Here is a 21,999-nt window from a genome sequence, read left to right as displayed (position 1 = left end):
GTAATAACTATTCATGCGTATGTCAATTCTTAGTGTCTGGTCATTGAATATTTTATATGCATTAAGCTTGTTAAGAAGGCACTTCTTTGCTCCAGGTCCTCGTGAAAGAGTGGCCACCCGTCTCTGATTATCCGAGTCCCTATTAGCTTAATCAAACGATCCATCGGAGGACCCTTATAGTCTGTGGTTAGATCGAAATTTGTGATGAAGAGTTTATATGGGCCAAACTCTGCGATGTTGTGATTTGTGGTAGACGAGTATGAGTATTAAATGTGGTAGAAACCCCACACACTTCCGCTGCATCACACCCCTTCCTCTGCCTGGCCAATCACACTCCTGCAGCCAGGAACTGACAAAGTGGACCAGCATTGGGCAGGAAGAGCTTGAACTGTAACTCAGGGGAAGAGATGGATCTAAAATAATCCTATCAGATTCTACTTCCTGTGCTATTTATGGGGGAATATTATCAATCAGGGCTTAAAAAAATTATCGCCATTGTAGAGGCAGAAAACTGCTGCTAAAGCGGCGATAGTGGGCTAGATAATATGGCCTTGTGAATTCCAATAGAAACCCATGTTCACACCAGAACATGGGATTTTATGGGAATTGTCCAGGGCGTATTATCAAGCCCATTATCGCCGCTTTAGCGGCAGTTTTTGCCACTAAAATGGCGATAATTTTTTAAGCCCGGCTTGATATTATGCCCCATAGTTCTTTCTACACATTTACTAATTAACCTCTATGGCATGGGCAATAGGTCCTCACACATGAGGATTATCAGATATTACTTAGATACTTTTGAGCACTGTGAAGTCCTGTGCAACTTAAAATGTAGTTGAACTTTGTCAAAATCAAGCATTGGCTAACCCATTTGTTCTTGTCTTTGGTTAGGGGATCATCAGAAATAAAGTGCAACGATGCGCCTGCTGTTTGCAGTCACACCATCTACAGGTGCGCATGTGTTACTACGCATGCGCACACCTACGGAATGACGAGGGTGGCATTTAATTATTCTTTTTACTGACCAATCTAAAATGGCAGAGACCACTTAGATCATTCAATTAAAATCTAAATTTCAAGTGTACAAAAGCACTTTTGTTTTAAGCGCAGTCCCCAACAGTATAGCAGTTGCAGAGCCTTCAAAATAAAAGCCCCAAAAATATTGTCTGTGAGGGTGTGGAAGAGTAGGTGATGGAAGCAAAAGGGACATAGGGTTAATATAAAATAAAAGCCAAATGGGGGCGAAGTGCAAAAGCAGCATGCAAGGGAGAGCGCAACACAAAACGTGGAGGGGCAGGGAGAGAAACACACAGGAGAGAGAGAGAAAGGAGCACACAAGAGCAAAAATAATGCAAAGTAGGGGTGTCAATAGCTTGGGGAAATGCACACGAGGGGAAGAGCTGGAAAACAGGCACTCTCATGGAGTGCTTAGCCAAAAAGGAGAACTATAATTCTCTAAATGTGATCAGTGGAAGAATATACGTCATCCAAGCAAAGTATAGTAAAGAGGCTATGCTCCAAAGGAGGGGCAAACATAAGATGGACAAGAAAAGGCATTGAATGCGCATGCAAATAAGACTGGCAACCAATGGCAAGCAATGTGTGGGTTCTAAGCCCATTAAAGCTAGGCCTAAAAGTCACCTTTTGTGCAAAGAATATCATTTTCCTACACCACGGACATTTTATATGTGAGGTGCCAAAAGTTAGTACAAACATGACCTAATGAACAATGGGCCCGATTCACAGAATGAACTTAAGACTCAATCCTAAACTTACTACTATTTTGGTATTCACAGAATGCACTTACTACTTTGGGCATTCACAGAATGAACTTAAGACTGAATCCTAAACTTTCTACTATTTTGGTATTCACAGAATACACTTACTACTTTTGGCATTCACAAAATGAACTTACTACTTTTGGTATTCACAGAAATTAGGATTTTGTCTTAAGTCTGTCTTAAATCTGTCTTAAGTTTGTCTTAAGACAAACTTAAGACAAAATCCTAACTTCTTTGAATACCAAAAGTAGTAAGTTCATTCTGTGAATGCCAAAAGTAGTAAGTGCATTCTGTGAATACCAAAATAGTAGTAAGTTTAGGATTGAGTCTTAAGTTCATTCTGTGAATTTGGCCCACTGTCATTGGTCTGTCAGTTTAACACACTGTAGCAGGGGGTAGGCATGCTCATAAATGAGTAACGAATAGTCTCTCTGCTGATCCAAACCACTGGCACGTTGCATAACACATGGAAGATTTGTCCCATGCATTAAAAATTGACTATAACTCAGACGCTCAGTCAGCATACTACATTAAGCTCAGTTCTCATGTCGCCCATGTGCATGTCTTGGGGTCCTTAGGAATTTGGGGTTACAGGGCTCCAATTATGACAATAGCAGGCAAATCTCCTGAGACCCTGAGACTACTGAACCCCAGTTGATTCATCAAGTACACCTCTTTAACCCTTGAATCTCTCAACGTAAACTGGGCGAAGCCGTCCTAGGCTTCTTCAAGGAGGTAGTGGTAGGTGTAGACACTCAGATCTTGAAGAACTCTGTAATAATATTAGTAAAAAACTACCTCGTCTGTCAAAAACTCTATTTTTGAAAAACATCTAAAAAGTAAAATGCTTTACCACAGAAACCTGGCGGTGCAACACTCACTTGTTACAGTTTCTTAGGCACGTTTTAGTGAGTTGAGATTCAGTAACTGGTGAAGGATTTGTATGAGGTTTTCATTCACCTGCCACATAACATCTCTGGGCAAAGACCACGGAGTGTGGTGGGTGGAAGTTGTGATCTCTAGGGGGGCCTGGAAGGCCCTCACAGGCTCTCCCAAAGCACGGGCATCAGGGACAAAGCAGGCTCACCCTCGCGTCACTGACAGGCAGCGACACCTCCCCTGGCCGTCTTGTTATGTTATGTTACCACTATTTATATAGCGCAAAAGCTGCCCCAGCAAAGGGGCGTCCCAGCGCTGACAGCAGAGCAACTAACACAAAAAGGTGGAGTAGGGCCACAGGCTGCACGGCGGGAAACAGGTATGTTTTAATGGCCTTCCTGAATTCTAAGTAGTTGTTGATGCTCCGGATGCGGGTAGGCAGCGAGTTACAGAGGTAAGCTGCCCTGCTGCGGAAGGAACGGCCTCCCGCCCGTACTCTCCGAGACCTAGGGACCCTCACCAGGTATTGACCTAGTGAGCGGAGGTGACGTGCGGGGACATATGGAAAGACTAGATTGGCCAGGATGCGTGGCGTGGTAAATTTCAGGGCTTTAAAAGTGATGCAAAGTGCATTGAACTCAATTCTCTTGGCCACCGGCAGCCAATGCAGCCGGCGAATGGTGTCTGACACCGGACAGGACCTACGTAGGCCGATCAGGGTTCTTGCTGCTGCGTTCTGGGCCCTTTGTAGCCTCGCAATTTCGGCCTTATTTGACCCTAGGTACAGGGAGCAGGCATAGTCCAATCTGGACATTATAGATGCCTGAATGATGATCTGACGTGTGGGTGGGTCAAAGAAGCCCAATAGGGGTCTGAGCCACCGCAGCAGCCCGAAGCAGGTCCCTGTCACCTTTTTTAGTTTGAATTTGGTAGCTAAGGGACGAGTCCAGCCATACCCCCAGGTTTTTTACAGCCTGCTTGGGGTGGGGGGCACTACCAAGGCTTTCTGGCCACCAGAGTTCACTCCACAGACAATGGTCCTTCCCTACGAACAATACCTCTGACTTGTTTGCATTCAGCTGGAGGCAGTTGGCCGTATTCCACTCGGCGACTGCCGCCAGGTCGCCCCAAAATTTCAGGGCGTCCCTCTCTGTGTCATTAGAGAGTTCCACCACCAGTTGAGTATCGTCGGGGTAGGAGGCCATGATCAGTCCCCTGTTCCTAGCCACCGCAGCAAAAGGTTGAACATAGAGATTAAATAACAGGGGGCTGAGGGAGGAACCCTGTGGAACCCCTTGTTTGATGGGGTGTGTGCCCGAGGCAAAGGGAGGGACTGTGACCACAAACTCCCTCTCACTGAGGAAGGATGTACGCCATGTCGAAGCCGAACCGGCAATTCCCGCCTCCTCCACGCGTTGTAGCAGAATAGTGTGAGACACTGTGTCAAACGCGGCACGGAGGTCTAAAAAAATCAGTGCCGACATTTGCCCAGCGTCTAACGCTGACCAGAGGTGTTCTGTTACAGCCAGGAGGGCAGACTCCGTGCTGTGGCCAGATCGAAAGCCATTCTGGGAGGGGTCCAGCGTGTTGTTACTGGTCAGAAAGTCTGATAGGAGAGAGTTGACATAGGCCTCTGTGATCTTGGCCGCCCAAGGGAGTTAGGAAATGGGGCAATCGTTTTCTGGTTTGGCCGGGTCCAACAAGGGCTTTTTGAGTAGAGGCAGTACTTTGGCCTGTTTTCAAGCCCTGGGCACGGTTGCCGTGGTAAGCGATATGTTTACTACTTGCCCCAGGGAGGATATGATCGCAGGGAGTACTTTCCTAAATTGGTCTGGTTTAAGAGGGTCAGCGGGGGAGCTTGACTTAATTTTCCTGCATATACCCTGCAACTAGTCTTCAGGGATTGGAGGGAATGCCTCCAAGGTACTTGGCAGTTCGGGCTGGACTGTTACCATGAGGCACAGGGTCAAGGCTGATTTGCATATGGCCATGTCTGAACTGGGGTGGTGTGGAGTGCAAAAAAACGAATTGTTCTGCATTCTGTCCATCAACTGTTGTTTTTGCATTTGTTACCCCGAGTGGGATGGGTATGCTCAGACGTGAGTCCCATGCTCTCCACACCACTGGAGTCAAGCTATCGTGGCTGAAGACAGCTGGAAGCCAGAAACCAATCCTAGGATGCTTGATTCCGGTCCAGTAAAGACATGGCTTGGCAGTTCGGGCTGGACTGTTCCCATGAGGCACAGGGTCAAGGCTGATTTGCATATGGCCATGTCTGAACTGGGGTGGTGTGGAGTGCAAGAAAACGATGGATTTAGGCCCAGATCTCTGTACTGGGGTGAATATATGACATTCACATATGCATTCTGTCCATCAACTGTTGTTTTTGCATCTGGTTGCTATGTGGGCGCTGTTGTACCGCTGCTCCCCAGTGTTGGCTGGATTCAGGTAGGGAGTCAGTATGAACTCAGGGACCGCATACGAACTGTCACCTGTGGGGTGGGAGGAATATGGTTAAACACTGTCCTGCACATGCTATCCTTAACTAGTGTGGCCTCTGTACAAATACATTTACCTAGTAGATATCCCTCACCAAACTCCCCACTTGTGAGTCTTCGGTGTATCTCACTGTGGCGGAAGATGAAAGCGTTGTGCATGCTGCCTGGGTATTTTACGACGATGTCGGTGATGATGTGTTTGGCATCACACACCACCTGTATGTTCAGGGAATGGTAGGATTTGTGATTCCTGAACACATACTCATTCTGGGAGGGGGGGATATTGCGACATGTGTCCCATCTATGCATCCAATGATGTGGGGAAATTGGGCAATTTGATGGAAATCCTGCTTGGTCTTGTTAAAAAGGGTTCCAAAGACAACCGGTAACCAAAAACCCTTTTATGTTGCCCGGCGGTATCGCCTCTATGACCCACCGATATTAATTAATGAAGAAGCAGGCGCTGGAGACTGGAAGGCGGGAAACGAGGATTTTATTCTCTCCGGAGGAGAACACATCAATTCAGACAGCAAGTATCGTCACGAGGTGCTCTAACCACATCTCTGAGGCCTGGCCTCTTATACTGGAGTTTACGACCTTTATTACACATAACACATTCTCGCAATACTTTAGTACTAGAAAGAACATCCTTGGAATCTCCCCTTCAGACCCGTTCCCACATACATTTACAGTTGGATTCCCCGCCCCGGTCACAACAGGTGATGGTTGTCGCACAGCAGGGCATTCCGCCGATTCACGGAATGCATGGGGTTGATCGGATCTCATGGGGTGGGGGCTTTGATCGGTTCGGGGGTCTTTTGATGGGGAGGGGAAGCTTCCTACTGTACGGGGTAATAAACAGTATCCGCAGAGCCAGGTGGCGGCCTGGGAACAGGGAAGACAAACGGGGATACAGAAAAAGGGGGTTTGCATCAAAAGGGTTTGAGGCCATGAAAGGAATGAGGGGAGGTGTCGCGCTGGGAACAGGATGGGATTCAGAGGTGAAGCTGTGCTGGAGAGGGGTTTATGACCCAAGACATGAGAGAGCGGGGGTTGTCAGCGTGCGGGGGAATGCTTGCGAGGTTAAGAGAGAGAGAGAGAGACGCGCTGGCTATTAGCGAGGGGCAGGGAGACCATGGTGCTCAAAATGGCTGCCGCTTACGCGCACGAATGGGCTTGGGAAAGGGCAAGATGGCGCCGATAATGTTGACGTTTGCAGTCTAATCTTTAACAGTCCTCCCTTTAACATTTCCGAGACATCTTGCTGGCCTATTTCCTATCTATACCTATATGCAGTGATCATAAGTAGGGTAGAGGGGATTTAGGCAAGAGGAACTGTGCATATACATCATATTAAAAACATCGCATTGAAAAATCTCATCATTTAGTAAGCGGGTTCATTGTTAAGTTGGTTGCAGGAAAAATCATCGTAAGGCAATATCAGACCAGAATTACGTAGCGAGGGCGTTGGGCACAGATCATAGATATTTATAGTCATTCGGAATAGGAGCTGGTAAGTTATCATATAAGTAAGTCCTTTTTGCATTCGGCGGGAGCATAGTCAGTCCAATGGCGATCGGGAGAGAAATGAGATATAGACAAAATAAAAATATCAGAGTTCTCGGTGTCTTTGTCGTCTTCTGTTGGCACTGTTAAGCACCTGGATCGCAATTCGTTCTGTCAACAGGAATGTTCACGTGGATTGAGTCGTTGGAGGTCTGCGGGCATGGGTACATTCTGTTTGGTTTCGCCAGACCTCATAGGAGAAATGCGTTACGGTTTTGGAGCAGGTGCATTTTCTTCCGTAACCCAGAGCATAGAGTTGCGATGAAAAGGGCAATTTGTCCCTGAGTTGAGAGATCTGTTTATTTCTTGGGTCTGTGTGGTGGGTATTTCCTGTTGCTTCCATCATCTTCGAGGCGTTCAGCAGCGGGTAGAACCACATACTTCGTTCATCTTCTCATTAGGGGTGACCCTTGGTGGAGTTCTAGATCACCGTTCTAAGATTAACATAGTTCGTGGTCTACTCGGTTGGAGTTCCATTCCTTTCGATGCAGGAAATACCCTTTTCTGGGTAGCTCAGTAGGATTTTGGAGGAACTTGGAAGTTCAGGTGGAGAGGTGTGGGTATGAACAGTCCTTATGGTAGGTCGGAGGAGGAGGGGATGGAGTAGGGCCAAGTCGGGAGCAGATCAGGGGGACAGAGAATTTGAGACAGGCGGGTTCATAACCAAGTTCAGAGAGCGGGGACTCTTTGGCACACGTCGATCATAGAGCAGGGGCCTCAGGTCAGCCCTTTCTTTAGCTTTGTCTGAAACAGTGCCTCGTCCTGCGACTCCTTACTGCTGTGGTCTCGCCTTGGCCTCCGTTGCTGAGTTTTCACAATCTGCAGTCAGGCCGCGTACTCCCACATCCGGTCTCTTTCTCCTCCGACAGTGGTACCCTTAAATGAGTTTTGAAAAGACAGTCTTTAGAGATTTTGCAGAAGAAGGCAATTACATAAATCTATTTCTCTCCCGATACCAAGCAACTGGGGGTAAACACTCGCTACATTTGAGATTCGCAGTCAACGTATAAACAATTGATGATGGGTTTGCTGGATTCCTTACAACTTCCCTTTGCTGGCTAATTCTTTGGCGCTTTGATGGTTATTACGTTCATTTGTAATAGGTACGAGGTCTGGTACTCATTTATTGCATACGTCTATTATAGTAGATGTCAGTTCTTCTGGTAGAGACCCATTTCCCTAGTACGAGTCTTGCAAGGCTAGGCTGGTCTTCAGGGCCTTGTATTTTACAAAAAAAGTGCAACGTGCTATTCACCATAGTCTGATAGGCATCCTTCTGAGGGGTGAACATAGGCTAAACAAGTCTGCATTACATAAAAACATCTCATTTACAACAAGGCTTACTGCAACAAGTTCTTTCGATGTTCGATCTAAATTTCAACTTTGCACACATCTTTCTAACTTTCTATATAAATCCTCGCAACCTGGTTACTACAAAAAACTCGGGGGGTGGTTTGCGATAATTATTAAACTTATCCTCGGGGAAGGAGGGATCTTGTGGAAAACAATTAGGCACACAGTGAATTAGAGTAGGGGGCGTTTTTCAGGCTCTCGTTCAGGGCAGCTGACCCCAAACTGGGGGCATCTTGGGAAGACGGGGGTGTCTCGACTATTTCTTACTGTTTGGGGTGTAGAGACAATTTGGAATGGGGATGGTCGCATTACCACAGACATATTTTATCATAGAAGCCACTGACCAATAGTTCCCTGGCAGTGGGTCAAATTCAGGGAACCTTAGTCGTCTTACCTGTCCCTTTCCTTTGGCCAATTTAAACCTCATTCATATTTAGCAGAAAAGGAGAGGTAGTAACGTGGTACCGATACAATTTTTATTTAGGACGAATTTGAGCAAATACTTGTGGTATTTGGGGCCAATCAGGAGGTGCACCAGGTTCGCCAATTAGATGCCAGTCGCTAGGAAGAGGGAAGTATGGAGGGGCGGAAGAGAGAGAGAGAGAGAGAGAGAGAGAGAGAGAGAGAGAGAGAGAGAGAGAGAGAGAGAGAGACAATAGGCTAAACAGTACACATGTAACATGGAGAATGACCGTGTATTGTTTGGGCTATTCAGTGCGTTACCCGACGTTGGACGTTTCTGGTCTGTGTTAGAATGTAGAAAGCATGCAGTTTTTGGGACGGAAGAGCATTAGATCTGGTATAAAAAGGTCGTGCATTGGGTAGGGCGCCCTTTTCGTGTCGTCTTGCAGCGGTAGTCCGTTTTCATGCATCGGGCGTGACGTGGTTCCAGATCCCTTACGATACTCTAATCGGGATTCTAATGTAACCTGCAGAAGGAAAAAAGGAGGGAAAGGGGGAGGTGGGAGGACAACATCCGAACACATCAAATGTACGGGCACGAAAGTCCTTTACTTACTGCATACTCGTACTTATCTCTTCGGGATATAATCCTTAGGGTCTTTGTCTCTGAAGTCAAGGGGGGCGGGCAATGTGATAGATGGTTCATGGGGGGTTCGAGGATGGCATGAAGGATCGTGTGTAGGGAAACGCTAAAAAAGGAATCAGAGGTGCCTAGCGTGAGATACCCGGTTTTGTAGATGTATCCGGCCATTGGGATCCCTAAATCATTCCCAAAGCTGTGAGGTTCTAAGGCATATCAGTTCTTCGTTCAACCCGGTACCCCAGTACCTTCGACCACCATATCTTTATAACATTTCTATTAATCACGCCCCTTTACTTTACCCATTCTCAGACGTCGGGGTCCTTCTTCATACGTTAGTTCCTGAGCTTAGTCGCATATTGTGGTGGCAACGTATCATACCTTTGAGTCGATCATTAATCCAGGGCCGAACAACCGTTTCTTCAGATAACCTTAAAAAGAGGAGCAGAATGGTTGCGCACAGAAAAACCCTCCCACCGATACCCATATTTACAAAAGTATGCGATGCTTATTCATAGTTGTTAAAACCTTTATTTGCAGAATTATTCAGTACGTGAAATGTGAGAACGCAATTCATATTTTGGCCTGATATGTCGTCGATGGAAGCACATACAGTAGGGGGTTATTTTGTAGCACAAGAACATGTAAAAAACCTTAATTTAATTATTTGCAAGTAACTAAAAATATTTCATTGCGTGACGAGGGAATCAGGGGCATTTCAGTTCATAAATGGAAACACAGGCGAGCTCATCGTAATCACATTTCCTAGATATATACCGTGGGTATGTATCATAAGCGACGTTATGTATCAGTTACAACAAATATCAAAAATAGATTGTTCATTGAAATCAACATTTTACGGAACCCTTCTTAAATGTTCGCCAAGTGAACCCTCCTCCCTTTAACATCGAGTGCGCAATGGTTCGTATATATATATATATGTCTTAGTACATCAAGTTTCATTAGCTAAGGAACACCTCGAGGCATCCGTTAATTTCCATTGATACCAGCGCCATTTTGGGCGAGGCCGGTTTAGTCCGGAAGTAGCATCAGGGGCAAAATATCCCCGACAATTGGCGGTTGGACCAGAGTCCCTTTCGGCAGTTCAAAAGAAAGCTGGGCTAACAGAGGGGCTGGTGGTGTGGACCGTCAATCAAGAGAGGGAGGGAGTAGAGTCTTTCTTACCGGGTCATGTTGATGTTCAGCCGGAACTTACTCGAGTTCGTTAGTCCATAATGTTCCTGGGTGGTTCAGACGGAAGCTGATGCGGACACGAGAGCACCGCCATCTTGTTGCCGTGCCGTGGTTATTTCATTAGTGATCAATGCAGCTGTTCCCCATCGGAAATCTGAAAGGAGCTGAGGGCTCTTGGGACTCTGGTAGAATCTTCAAAGTCGAGGGGATGTTTGTCGATGGTGGGGGCTTGCGCCCAGGTGGGCAAGTGCCCGAGTTGCAATTTCGGACAAAGTTACTCCAGCGGCCTAGACCCGCCTTTCGAGGGCCCAGACGCCATTTTGAGACCCTGCGGCAGCCACCTTTGTCGTATCCATCAGGAGTGGAAGAAACTTCTTATGGTGATGAAAAACAGAACATCATGCTGTTGGAGCAGGACATTTTGGTTCGGGGCGCCAGGGTACAGCAGTGGAGCCTTCATCTGGGGAGGCGAGGGAGGCTTGCCTGTGCCGTCCCTTTGAATCAGGGGTGCACATGATGACCACCCTACACCCCTGATTCCGACTCTTGGGGGACCACTTCACGTCCGGTGTTGTTCAAGTATACCATCGGACATTGTGTGTTGTCCCGCGCCGCGCAAGTATACCAGCTGGCCACTGCATGTCCTGTGCTGCGCAAGTATACCAGGCGGGCATTATGAGTCCTGTGCAGCGTAGGTATATGGCCATCGCCCGGCTGGAGGACATCGGCGCCGGGCCAGGGCAGGGAAGCCTCCTACCTGTGGAGGTGGGGAGAGGCTCGTCCGCGTCGCCTCTCCCTCCCTGCCCACCCTGCATCCGTTCGATGGAGGAATTCGTGATGGCCGGACCAGGAGATACGAGGGAGGGGGTCATTTGCATCCGCCCCCTCCCTACTCGCGGCCCGGGGGACGCCATCCCTGGAAGGGCAATATGGGAAGACCATTTCATTGCCTGCTGTGTGGAGTCTCCGGTACCTTCTCGCCGGCGATCTCCTTTGGTCTATGGCTACAGGCAGGCCCCGCCCCACACGTGCTAGGTGTTCCGGATGGGCGGGACCATCGAACTGTTACATTGGAGGACTTCCGGAGTGAGCATAACACGTTTTGTATTTTTCCTATCAGTAAAGTTTGTTTTAGTGAGAGTTCTACTAGTTATTCTATTTACCGTTGGTTGTGTGTTTTCTTTACCGTAATTAAATCCTAAGTTTATATAATAGACGCTTGGCTTCCTTGAGTCTTTTCTTTAACGGGGGGTTGTTTACACTGACCTGCAGTTGTGTTTGTTTTTCAGAGTGGGGGAGCAACAGAGAGCAATCAGTCCCAGAATTCTAACATGTCGTTAAAATTGGCCTGACGAAATCTGTGCCACCGGGCATAGTCAAACGGGGTGGTTCTGTCTGTCCTGTCTTTACTAGTCTGATTGGTCTTTTGCTCGCGCCTTTTCCCTTTCTGTCGGCCTGTTCTTTCTGTCGACCCTCCGTTCTTATCTATGCTCTGCAGAGTCGGGCATTGGGCTTTCCAGTGCCCGAGACATTTACAGAAAGCACATTGGTCTTGTTTTACATCTGTTCGTCCTGTGTATAGTGTCGGGGGATTACCTTCGGGTCGTTGTGTTCCGGGGTTGGCTTGTCGGCACATCCCTTTACACCGTTCTTTTTCCATGTCTACTCCTTGGAACTGTGCCATCGCTGGCCCTTCCCTATGCCTACTAGACGTTTGGGGGGTTGTCCGTCGTGTCCCTATACCTTTTCCGAATTCGTCCTTTTCCTTTCGTCGTGTGGCTTCTCTGCGCCACATGCCGAGACTATCGAGCATAATAGGTGTTGTTTTATTCCTATGAAGGGCTATTTCTACAGTTTCTATTTTGTCAAGATCAAAGGATCCTCTCAGTGGCCACTGATTTTCTCGATCCTTTTTCGTATATTTATGCCACAGCTCACTATAGGCTATAGCGATTAATCCATGCTTCATGAACATGTCCTTATTAGGGGTGCCTTCCAGTGGAGCTGGATGGTTCATCTCTAATAAGCGGTCCGGGTTAAACAGGCTACTAGCTAGTGGGGAGAAGACAGGCATGACGGATCACAATGGGATAATAGTCAGCACTACCTATCTTATCGCTGCGTGCAAAGACTAGACAGAATATTTCTATTCTACGTTGTTTGCACGTAGTGAATACCTCATGAACCAATCTTTTAGCAATCAATGTTAGGTCGAAAATAAAAAATCAATATGGTCAAATGGGGAGAATAAGTAGGCTCGCAAAAGTTCGCGTCACCTACCCTTTCACTATCTGCAAAGAGGGGACCTAATCTTCCCTGTTTTCAGACAGAGAATCTCCAGAAAACAATCTATAACAGTTAATCAATGTTAGGTCGAAAATAAAAAATCAATATGGTAAATGGGGAGAATAAGTAGGCTCGCAAAAGTTCGCGTCACCTACCCTTTCACTATCTGCAAAGAGGGGACCTAATCTTCCCTGTTTGTAGACAGAGAATCTCCAGAAAACAATTATATAACCGTTAATCAATGGGGGGGGGGGGGGCAATTATTCAATAGGGAGGGGGAAAAATAGGTCCGACGGGTGCGTACCTATCCTTCACTGTTTATAAAGGGAGAGCCTGTTATTTCTCCGTTTGCAGACAGTGAATCTCCAAATGAATTAACAATAAGTAATACTAGTATTTTCTCATCAATCAATCAATTTCAGTTATCAATTATTTTCGCAATTCGTCGTGTTTACACGACCTTACCCGGACCGCATGGACAGTTTCCTGTCTTCCGAATCCAGCGCCCGATCGTCCTCTTCTCTTCGTACTTCTCGTGGCACTCCTGATGGTTCCCAGTCAGGACCGTAGATCACTCGAGAGAGGTCTGTTCGGAACCAGTGAAGTTCGGATGATCGGCTGTCAGACTAGGGTCTATCGGACAGGGTACCTTCCGATCGTTGCAGTCGTTCACTCTGTCGTCAGGACCTCTCCCACTGGATCCACGAGTCGCTGATGGGCCCCACGTTTGGGACGCCAATTGTTAAAAAGGGTTCCAAAGACAACCGGTAACCAAAAACCCTTTTATGTTGCCCGGCGGTATCGCCTCTATGACCCACCGATATTAATTAATGAAGAAGCAGGCGCTGGAGACTGGAAGGCGGGAAACGAGGATTTTATTCTCTCCGGAGGAGAACACATCAATTCAGACAGCAAGTATCGTCACGAGGTGCTCTAACCACATCTCTGAGGCCTGGCCTCTTATACTGGAGTTTACGACCTTTATTACACATAACACATTCTCGCAATACTTTAGTACTAGAAAGAACATCCTTGGAATCTCCCCTTCAGACCCGTTCCCACATACATTTACAGTTGGATTCCCCGCCCCGGTCACAACAGGTGATGGTTGTCGCACAGCAGGGCATTCCGCCGATTCACGGAATGCATGGGGTTGATCGGATCTCATGGGGTGGGGGCTTTGATCGGTTCGGGGGTCTTTTGATGGGGAGGGGAAGCTTCCTACTGTACGGGGTAATAAACAGTATCCGCAGAGCCAGGTGGCGGCCTGGGAACAGGGAAGACAAACGGGGATACAGAAAAAGGGGGTTTGCATCAAAAGGGTTTGAGGCCATGAAAGGAATGAGGGGAGGTGTCGCGCTGGGAACAGGATGGGATTCAGAGGTGAAGCTGTGCTGGAGAGGGGTTTATGACCCAAGACATGAGAGAGCGGGGGTTGTCAGCGTGCGGGGGAATGCTTGCGAGGTTAAGAGAGAGAGAGAGAGACGCGCTGGCTATTAGCGAGGGGCAGGGAGACCATGGTGCTCAAAATGGCTGCCGCTTACGCGCACGAATGGGCTTGGGAAAGGGCAAGATGGCGCCGATAATGTTGACGTTTGCAGTCTAATCTTTAACAGTCTGGTCTAGTGCCTGTGGGGTGCTTGGGAAGTGGATGTGGTGATGCAGCCTCTGTACCATGGCGTCAAGGAACGCGTGGAAAAAGCGTGACAATGCACTCTGTGACACCCCTCCTGCTGAGGCTATCACCCCCTGGAAACTACCTGATGCCAAGAGGTGCAGTGAGCACAGGACCTGGATGTGGGTGGGGATGGAGTGTGTCCTGCATGTGGGGTGTTCAAGAATGGGTTTGAGTTCCTCAATTAAATCAAGGATGCTCTCTTCATCCAGCCTGTAGTGTGTATGGATGTCCTCCTCAATCCGCTGGAACAAGGTAATGCGTGCACGGAATATCCTCTCCTGGCGTCTCCTCCTCTGTGCAGCAGCTCTAAATCGCAGCCTCCTGGCTATCATGTACAGCCCAGCCATTGTGGAAAAATCTGTTGCATTGTGGGACTCCTTAAATAGCTTGCACCTGGTTACCACCTGCTCATACTTGGTGCTAATTGCGATTCTCTAAATTGCGAATTTCGTGATTTCGCTACTTACGATTTTTTCATACATTGCATAGCGATTTCTTAATTTGCGATATCCCATTTGCGAATTTCGCAAACTGAGAAAATCGCAAACTAAGAAATCGCTAGGGAATTCGCAGAATTATGGTTCTCGCAATGTAAGGAATCGCTATATTTGAGATTTCTAATTTTGCAATGCGATTGTGCATAGGAGATAGCTAATTTTTTTATCGCAAACGCAGTTTTTTTGCGAATTGCGGTGTTTGCGGCTAAAAATTAGGTTGATACATATTGCCCTCTATATTTAAAACCATTATTTTATCCTCTACCCTGAAATGCTCTACTACAACCGTGTGCAGAGAAAAATAATGTTCATGCGCTGTATAGTTTGCCAAATTGCCAGCATAAGATGCTTATATTTTAAAAAACCGCAGTGTTGAAATTGTTACTGAATTGTTCCACATTACAGTGGCGAGTTATTCAGCAGCGTGCTTGCATTACAAGGCAAGGCGAGGCAATGTTTTGAGACGCACTTCATATTGCAAGACAATGCCGTAAAATACCAATACCGTTGCTCCAAGTCGAACTGGCCATTACACCACAGTCATATTATCTTTTGAGTGGGAACTGACAAGCCAAACAAGCATGGAATCGAAACCATTGTTGCTCGCGCACCACAGAGGAGCGGGGGCGAGGGGACACGGCAGCAAAGCGAACGCTGCTGCGCGTAACAGACACCAATGGGAAATGGGCTGTTACATTTCTCAAGAAGCTGGGACATGCACACGTTTTTCACCAATGGCGTGCTGCCTTTTGTACAAAGACGCACGCAAAAGCCAATAGCTGCTGACGAAAACAAAAGCACACGCACAAGCATGTGGTCAGCTTTCTGAAGCCACTACATGAGGTCTCTCATTGCGCGAGCAATGCTTCGCACTGCGTCACTAGGCGTGAGACCTAAAGAGGCAGAATGGGATTCATTTATTTACTTTTTATTTGGTCTCCTCTTGCCAATAGACCTCTTGTGAAACATCTCAAAAACATACAGTGGTGATTAAAGCCCGCCCATTGCTTATCATTGGTTTCCGAGTGGTTCTCATTTGCTTGCTACTTATTTAATGGCTTTCCTTGCGCTTCTAGTGTTTGTCCCTCCCATGGATGGCTTGTATCCTTCCACTGCTCACATTCAGGCCCTACAAGAGATGTGTGTTCCTACCTCTCTCCCTTGGGTGATGCTTCCTGTCACCAAATTTCCAGCCCTACCACCTCCTCCCCCCAGTGGTCTCCATGTTGCTCCCCACCCCTTGCAGCTTGTCTGTGAAATAGCAATAGGTATATTTTAGCCGGGGTGTGAGTAGAGCAGACTTTACGAGTTGCTTTTGTTTTATCTCCTGCATTCCACATATTGCATGAATGCCAAGGCCTTGGCACACAAAGGCATCCCTGGCACTGGGGAAGAGGCTGGCTGCTGTGCTCACTCAGCTGGCATTTGAGAAGGTGCAATTATCATGACAGAAAGGATATGTCCCTTCTCGTTAAGGGCCATAAATCTGCAGCCTGAGCTGTGGCAGAGGGCCAAATGGCTGGAGCATATTACATATTTGAAAGGTCGAGCATTTGAGACCTGGTGTAATTTCTTATGTTGGCCTACAGCGATCCCCCAGCTTTTGATTTGTTTGTGTTAGTGTCCTTCAAAAATCCTTGCTTCCCAGGGGTCGGTCGTGCCTCTTTGTCCCTCCTTTCTCTCTTCCGTTCCTCCCATGCAGCAGGGACTAAGTACTGTCTCATCACACTACACTTCTTTGTCTGTTCTCTGGGGGACAACTTTTTTCTTGGTTTCCTGCTCTGTTTCTGTTTGCCTGTGTCGTTTTGGCACCATAGTTCATTACATTTAAATATAGTTTTCCTCTCTCCCACCTCCTCTCAGTTCCACAGTTGTATTGGGGGTACATCTTGTTTACAATGGCGGCAATTTAACTTTCACCGTACCCGGGCACACACACCACTCGCTGTAATATAGTGTGCTTCTCGTGTTTATGTCTGCGTGCCATGCGCGTTTTCACTTTTATTTGTTTATCACAAGTGCAGCAATTTGACTTTTGCCGTTCCTCATTGTCCCCGTCAGTGTTTGTCACTCTCAGCGCACCGTGCGCACTTTCAGTTTTATTATTTCCCTTTGCAGCCTCCAGGTTAAAACAAAATAAACAGTGCCAGGCAGCCTAACCTCAGAAAACCACGGCAGCAAATAATGGCTGCTTGGAGTGTTTGTAGGTGGCGCAGAGATCTGCACATGATGGACCCTTCTCTCACATGTTTATAGTGCCCGCACTGTCATTCGCTCCCACCCAACATCATGCTCATTTTTTGCCCATATAATGATACACTGGACATGTTATAAGTATGGGCGTAAAATCCGCTCGCTCGCGGATTTTGCGGATTTTCGGGAAATTCGCAATCCGCGAGATTCGCGGATTTCCCGCAAAATCCGCTAAATTCGCACGCAGCGGATTTTATTTCTGGGTGATACAATTTTTGCGGCGCGCAGCGTTCATCAGCGTTTGCCGAGTTGTTTTTCTCGATATTTTGCGAGTGCTGCGCCATTTTGGATCTTGCTGCGGGATCCTGCGAGAATTTGGCGAGCGCGATAACGTAATCGCAGCTTGCCAACTTGCACAGCGAGAGTTTGTCAACGCGAGTACGCCGTGATCACGTATCGCGGGACTTTGCAATTGCGAGCTTGGAGATGCGGCGAGCAGCAACAATCTCGCATTCGCGAAAATATAAAATTTGCAATTCTGCACAAGAAATCCACCAGCAAGCAGCATAAACCTTCTGGAAATGATGATTTCTATCTGAATAACTCCTCAGGTTGACATTTGCCTGCACTTTTTTTGCGAGGAGTCCATTTTGGGGAGGGGGGGGGGGTGGGAGGAAGGAAGTGCCCCACAGTCTTTAACTTCCTGTTCCTGTCCAGCAGGCTCCTCCCAGTGCTTTGCCCATCTCCTGGTCACTTTTCATTTGGATCTGGAGCTGGAAGGATTACTTTTTGTGGATGCTGCTGGATATTTGGATTTGAGGCCTTTTTGACTTTCTTTGGATCACTTTTGGATTAGAAATTTCACAAGTAAGTTTGTTTGGGGCATTACAGTTGCTGCAACTACAATTTTGGAATTTTCGATTTTTGGGCTGTTTTGGGGCCTTTTGCCCAGGGGTACTCAGTGGTTGGTGGACTGAGTCTTTCTGTGGGGTGTCTTGAACTTAAACATCATGGAGGGCATGGATGGAATGGGATTGTGCTGATTTTTCAGTGATTTTCGTTTTTTGGGGCTGTACTTGTGGCCTTTTCACCAGGGGTATTGAGTCTAGCATGGGCCTAGTATTTCTGTGGGGTGTCTTGAACTTAAACATCATGGAGGGCATGGATGGAATGGGATTGTGCTGATCTTTCAGTGATTTTCGTATTTTGGGGCTGTACTTGTGGCCTTTTCACCAGGGGTATTGAGTCTTGCATGGGCCTAGTCTTTCTGTGGGGTGTCTTGAACTTAAACATCATGGAGGGCATGGATGGAATGGGATTGTGCTGATTTTTCAGTGTTTTTCGATTTTTGGGGGTGTTCATGGGGAGGGACAGGCCATGTGGCTGGGGGCCATTTTGAGTGCTGCTACAGGCCCTGGCCATGTGCTGGGAGGCAAGTGGCCATTTTGAATGCAGGCATTGTTGTTAGGCCTGCAACCATTTTGCCTACTTTTCAACCTTTATGCCCAGGGGTAGTGAGTCTTGCATAGGCCTAGTCTTTCTGTGGGGTGTCTTGAATTTAAACATCATGGAGGGCATGGATGGAATGGGATTGTGCTGATTTTTCAGTGATTTTCGTTTTTGGGGGCTGTACTTGTGGCCTTTTCACCAGGGGTATTGAGTCTAGCATGGGCCTAGTCTTTCTGTGGGGTGTCTTGAACTTAAACATCATGGAGGGCATGGATGGAATGGGATTGTGCTGATTTTTCAGTGTTTTTCGATTTTTGGGGGTGGTCATGGGGAGGGACAGGCCATGTGGCTGGGGGCCATTTTGAGTGCTGCTACAGGCCCTGGCCATGTGCTGGGAGGCAAGTGGCCATTTTGAATGCAGGCATTGTTGTTAGGCCTGCAACCATTTTGCCTACTTTTCAACCTTTATGCCCAGGGGTAGTGAGTCTTGCATGGGCCTAGTCTTTCTGTGGGGTGTCTTGAATTTAAACATCATGGAGGGCATGGATAGAATGGGATTGTGCTGATTTTTCAGTGATTTTCGTTTTTTGGGGCTGTACTTGTGGCCTTTTCACCAGGGGTATTGAGTCTAGCATGGGCCTAGTCTTTCTGTGGGGTGTCTTGAACTTAAACATCATGGAGGGCATGGATGGAATGGGATTGTGCTGATTTTTCAGTGATTTTCATTTTTTGGGGGTGTTCATGGGGAGGGACAGGCCATGTGACTGGGGGCCATTTTGAGTGCTGCTACAGGCCCTGGCCATGTGCTGGGAGGCAAGTGGCCATTTTGAATGCAGGCATTGTTGTTAGGCCTGCAACCATTTTGCCTACTTTTCAACCTTTATGCCCAGGGGTAGTGAGTCTTGCATGGGCCTAGTCTTTCTGTGGGGTGTCTTGAATTTAAACATCATGGAGGGCATGGATGGAATGGGATTGTGCTGATTTTTCAGTGATTTTTGTTTTTGGGGGCTGTACTTGTGGCCTTTTCACCAGGGGTATTGAGTCTTGCATGGGCCTAGTCTTTCTGTGGGGTGTCTTGAACTTAAACATCATGGAGGGCATGGATGGAATGGGATTGTGCTGATTTTTCTGGTTTTTTCCCGATTTTTTTGGGGTGTATAACTGAACTGATGTTCCTCTGTCTTCCATTGCTTTTAGGTGCACAAGACTCAAGAAAACCACCAGTGCCAGGAAGAAGTCCTGCAGCGGTGTGTGTGTGCAGCATAACGTCACGCGACGTCACGTCTGGCCTCAGACAACTCTACAATTCGTGCAACTGCGGCCTGCTGTCTGACCTGCTCTGAAGAAGATGGCCCCAAAAAAAGGTCTCCGTAGCTCCTCTAGCAAGAAAGTTGCTAGTAAGGAGCAGAAGAAGCAAGTTACCAAGGAGGCTGGTGTGCCGGCCGCTGCGTTTTTTGGGAGCAAAAAAAAAAGTACGCCTGCAGCAGCAGCAGGATCTGCTGGGGACCAAGCTGGGAACAGCACCCCCGCTCCATTGGGTTCAGTGCCTCCACCACCACGCCAACTTAAGTCAAAGCCCTTGAGTGCTTCAGAGGCAGTCAGTGTACTTCTCCAATCACCATCGACCAGTGATGTTGGCTCATCGCAAGAAAGTAGCAGCAATGTCCCTGAATCAACACAGGTTGTTGTAACTCATCTGACAAGTGTTGAACAACCACAGTCGCAACAACAACACCATGTGCAAGTACAAGCCCAAGTACATGTGGAAGGAGAGGCAGCGCAAGGAGATGCGCAAGCAGAGGTGCATGGAGGGTCACAAGTGCCCACAATAGTTGTTCCTCCCGAAGTAGGGGCACATCAGGAAATCGACAATCAAGCCGAGGTGTCATTGGAAGACACTCCTCCTGATGATCATTCATTGTCTTCCACATCCCTAGCAAGGAAAAGATCAAGGTTGGTGTCTACATCTTCTTCAAGCCCACCTCCTTCTGATGATCCCATTCTGGATGAAGATTGGGAACCATCATCACGGCAGTCTGAGAGTGAGGCACACCATGATCTGACAAAGGTACCTAAGCGTAAAAGGAAGGTCGTCGAAAAACTCATAGCTATGGAGTGTGATGAGGCTCAACAAGAAGTGACGGATACTGCTGCTGGTGAAGCCTCTCACGATGACGACGAGCCAGTCATCATAAAGGTCACTGCAGCCCCAGCGGGCATGCAGCAAAGAGACATTTTGACCCTATCCCGAGAAGCTGCTGAGCGTGATGATGATGTCGACGAGGAGGCAATGGAAATGGAAACACAACAATCATTAGATTTGGAGTTAACTAGTACACCAACACCTACCGCTTCCATATTTTTTTCTCGCAAGAAGGGACCTCCATCCACCTCGACCTCAATTTGTGGTGGTGAAAGTGCAAAACGTACTGAAGTTCGGCAATCCACATCCTCCACTTCATCTGGCATTAGCAGCAGGACCACCACCACCAGTATCGCCGCCTCCTCCGGTCCCCAAAGACATTTCAAGTCTCCAGTTTGGGACTTCTTTAGTGTTTGCCCAAAAAAGGAAAACGTAGCCATTTGTAGCATTTGTAAGCTTCGAGTTAGTCGTGGTAAGTTTGGTACGAACTATGGTACCGGAGGCCAGAGAGGTCATCTTAGGAGAACGCACGCTGTCCAATGGTTTGCGCACCTAGAGGCGGTCAAGGAAGCCCGAATTGCACGTAATGAAAACGCTGATTTTTCATCTGATGATGACGAGGAGGAAGAAGACGATTCAAACACTTCACTTACACCCAGTACCCCTGTCAGCAGCACACCCCATGTGAGCCACACTAAGAGTGTGGGAGAGAGTGAGACATTAATGCGAAAAAGTTCATCAGCGAGCGTAACTGGGTCGAAGATATCATCATCATCCCGTAAATCCTTGGTCCAGGGCAACATTAAAAAGATGTTGTTTACAGAAGCGCAATATGAACGCAACCACCCACTGACGCGTCTGTATAACACTAAGCTGGCTAAAATGCTAGCTCTAGACCTTCTCTCTTTTTCTATTGTAGAAGGGGTTGGTTTTCTAGAATTAGTGGCAGCGCTCTGCCCTAAATGGAAGGTTCCTAGCCGGTTCTATTTTGCCCGAGTTGCAGTTCCAGCACTACATGAAGATGTTCTGGAGGTGATTGGGGCAGCTTTGCAGAAGAGTGCTGTTCACACTATACATCTGACAACAGAGATGTGGACCAGTGGCGCAGGCTCTGATTACATGTGCATCACTGCACACTTGGTCTCTTTTTCAGGGGCTAAAGCAAAGCTAAACACAGGTGTTGACCCGGACATTGTTTTTAAAGCTGCTCGGAAACATGCAACACTAGCCATGTTTGGTTTGGAGAAACGTCACACAGCACAAAACATTTTGGATGTCTTTAACACAAAGGTCCTTAACTGGCTGTCCCCAAAAAAACGCCAGGTTGGTTATGTTTCCACGGACAATGGCGCCAATATAGTTAAGGCCATGAAGCTGGGTGACTATTTCAGAGTGCCGTGTTTGGCGCACTGTATAAACCTGGTTGTCCAAAAATTCTTG

The sequence above is a fragment of the Lissotriton vulgaris genome, chromosome 3_2 (genome assembly GCF_964263255.1).
Source record: "Lissotriton vulgaris chromosome 3_2, aLisVul1.2, whole genome shotgun sequence".
Lineage (NCBI taxonomy): Eukaryota > Metazoa > Chordata > Amphibia > Caudata > Salamandridae > Lissotriton > Lissotriton vulgaris.
This window is presented reverse-complemented; position numbering follows the sequence as displayed.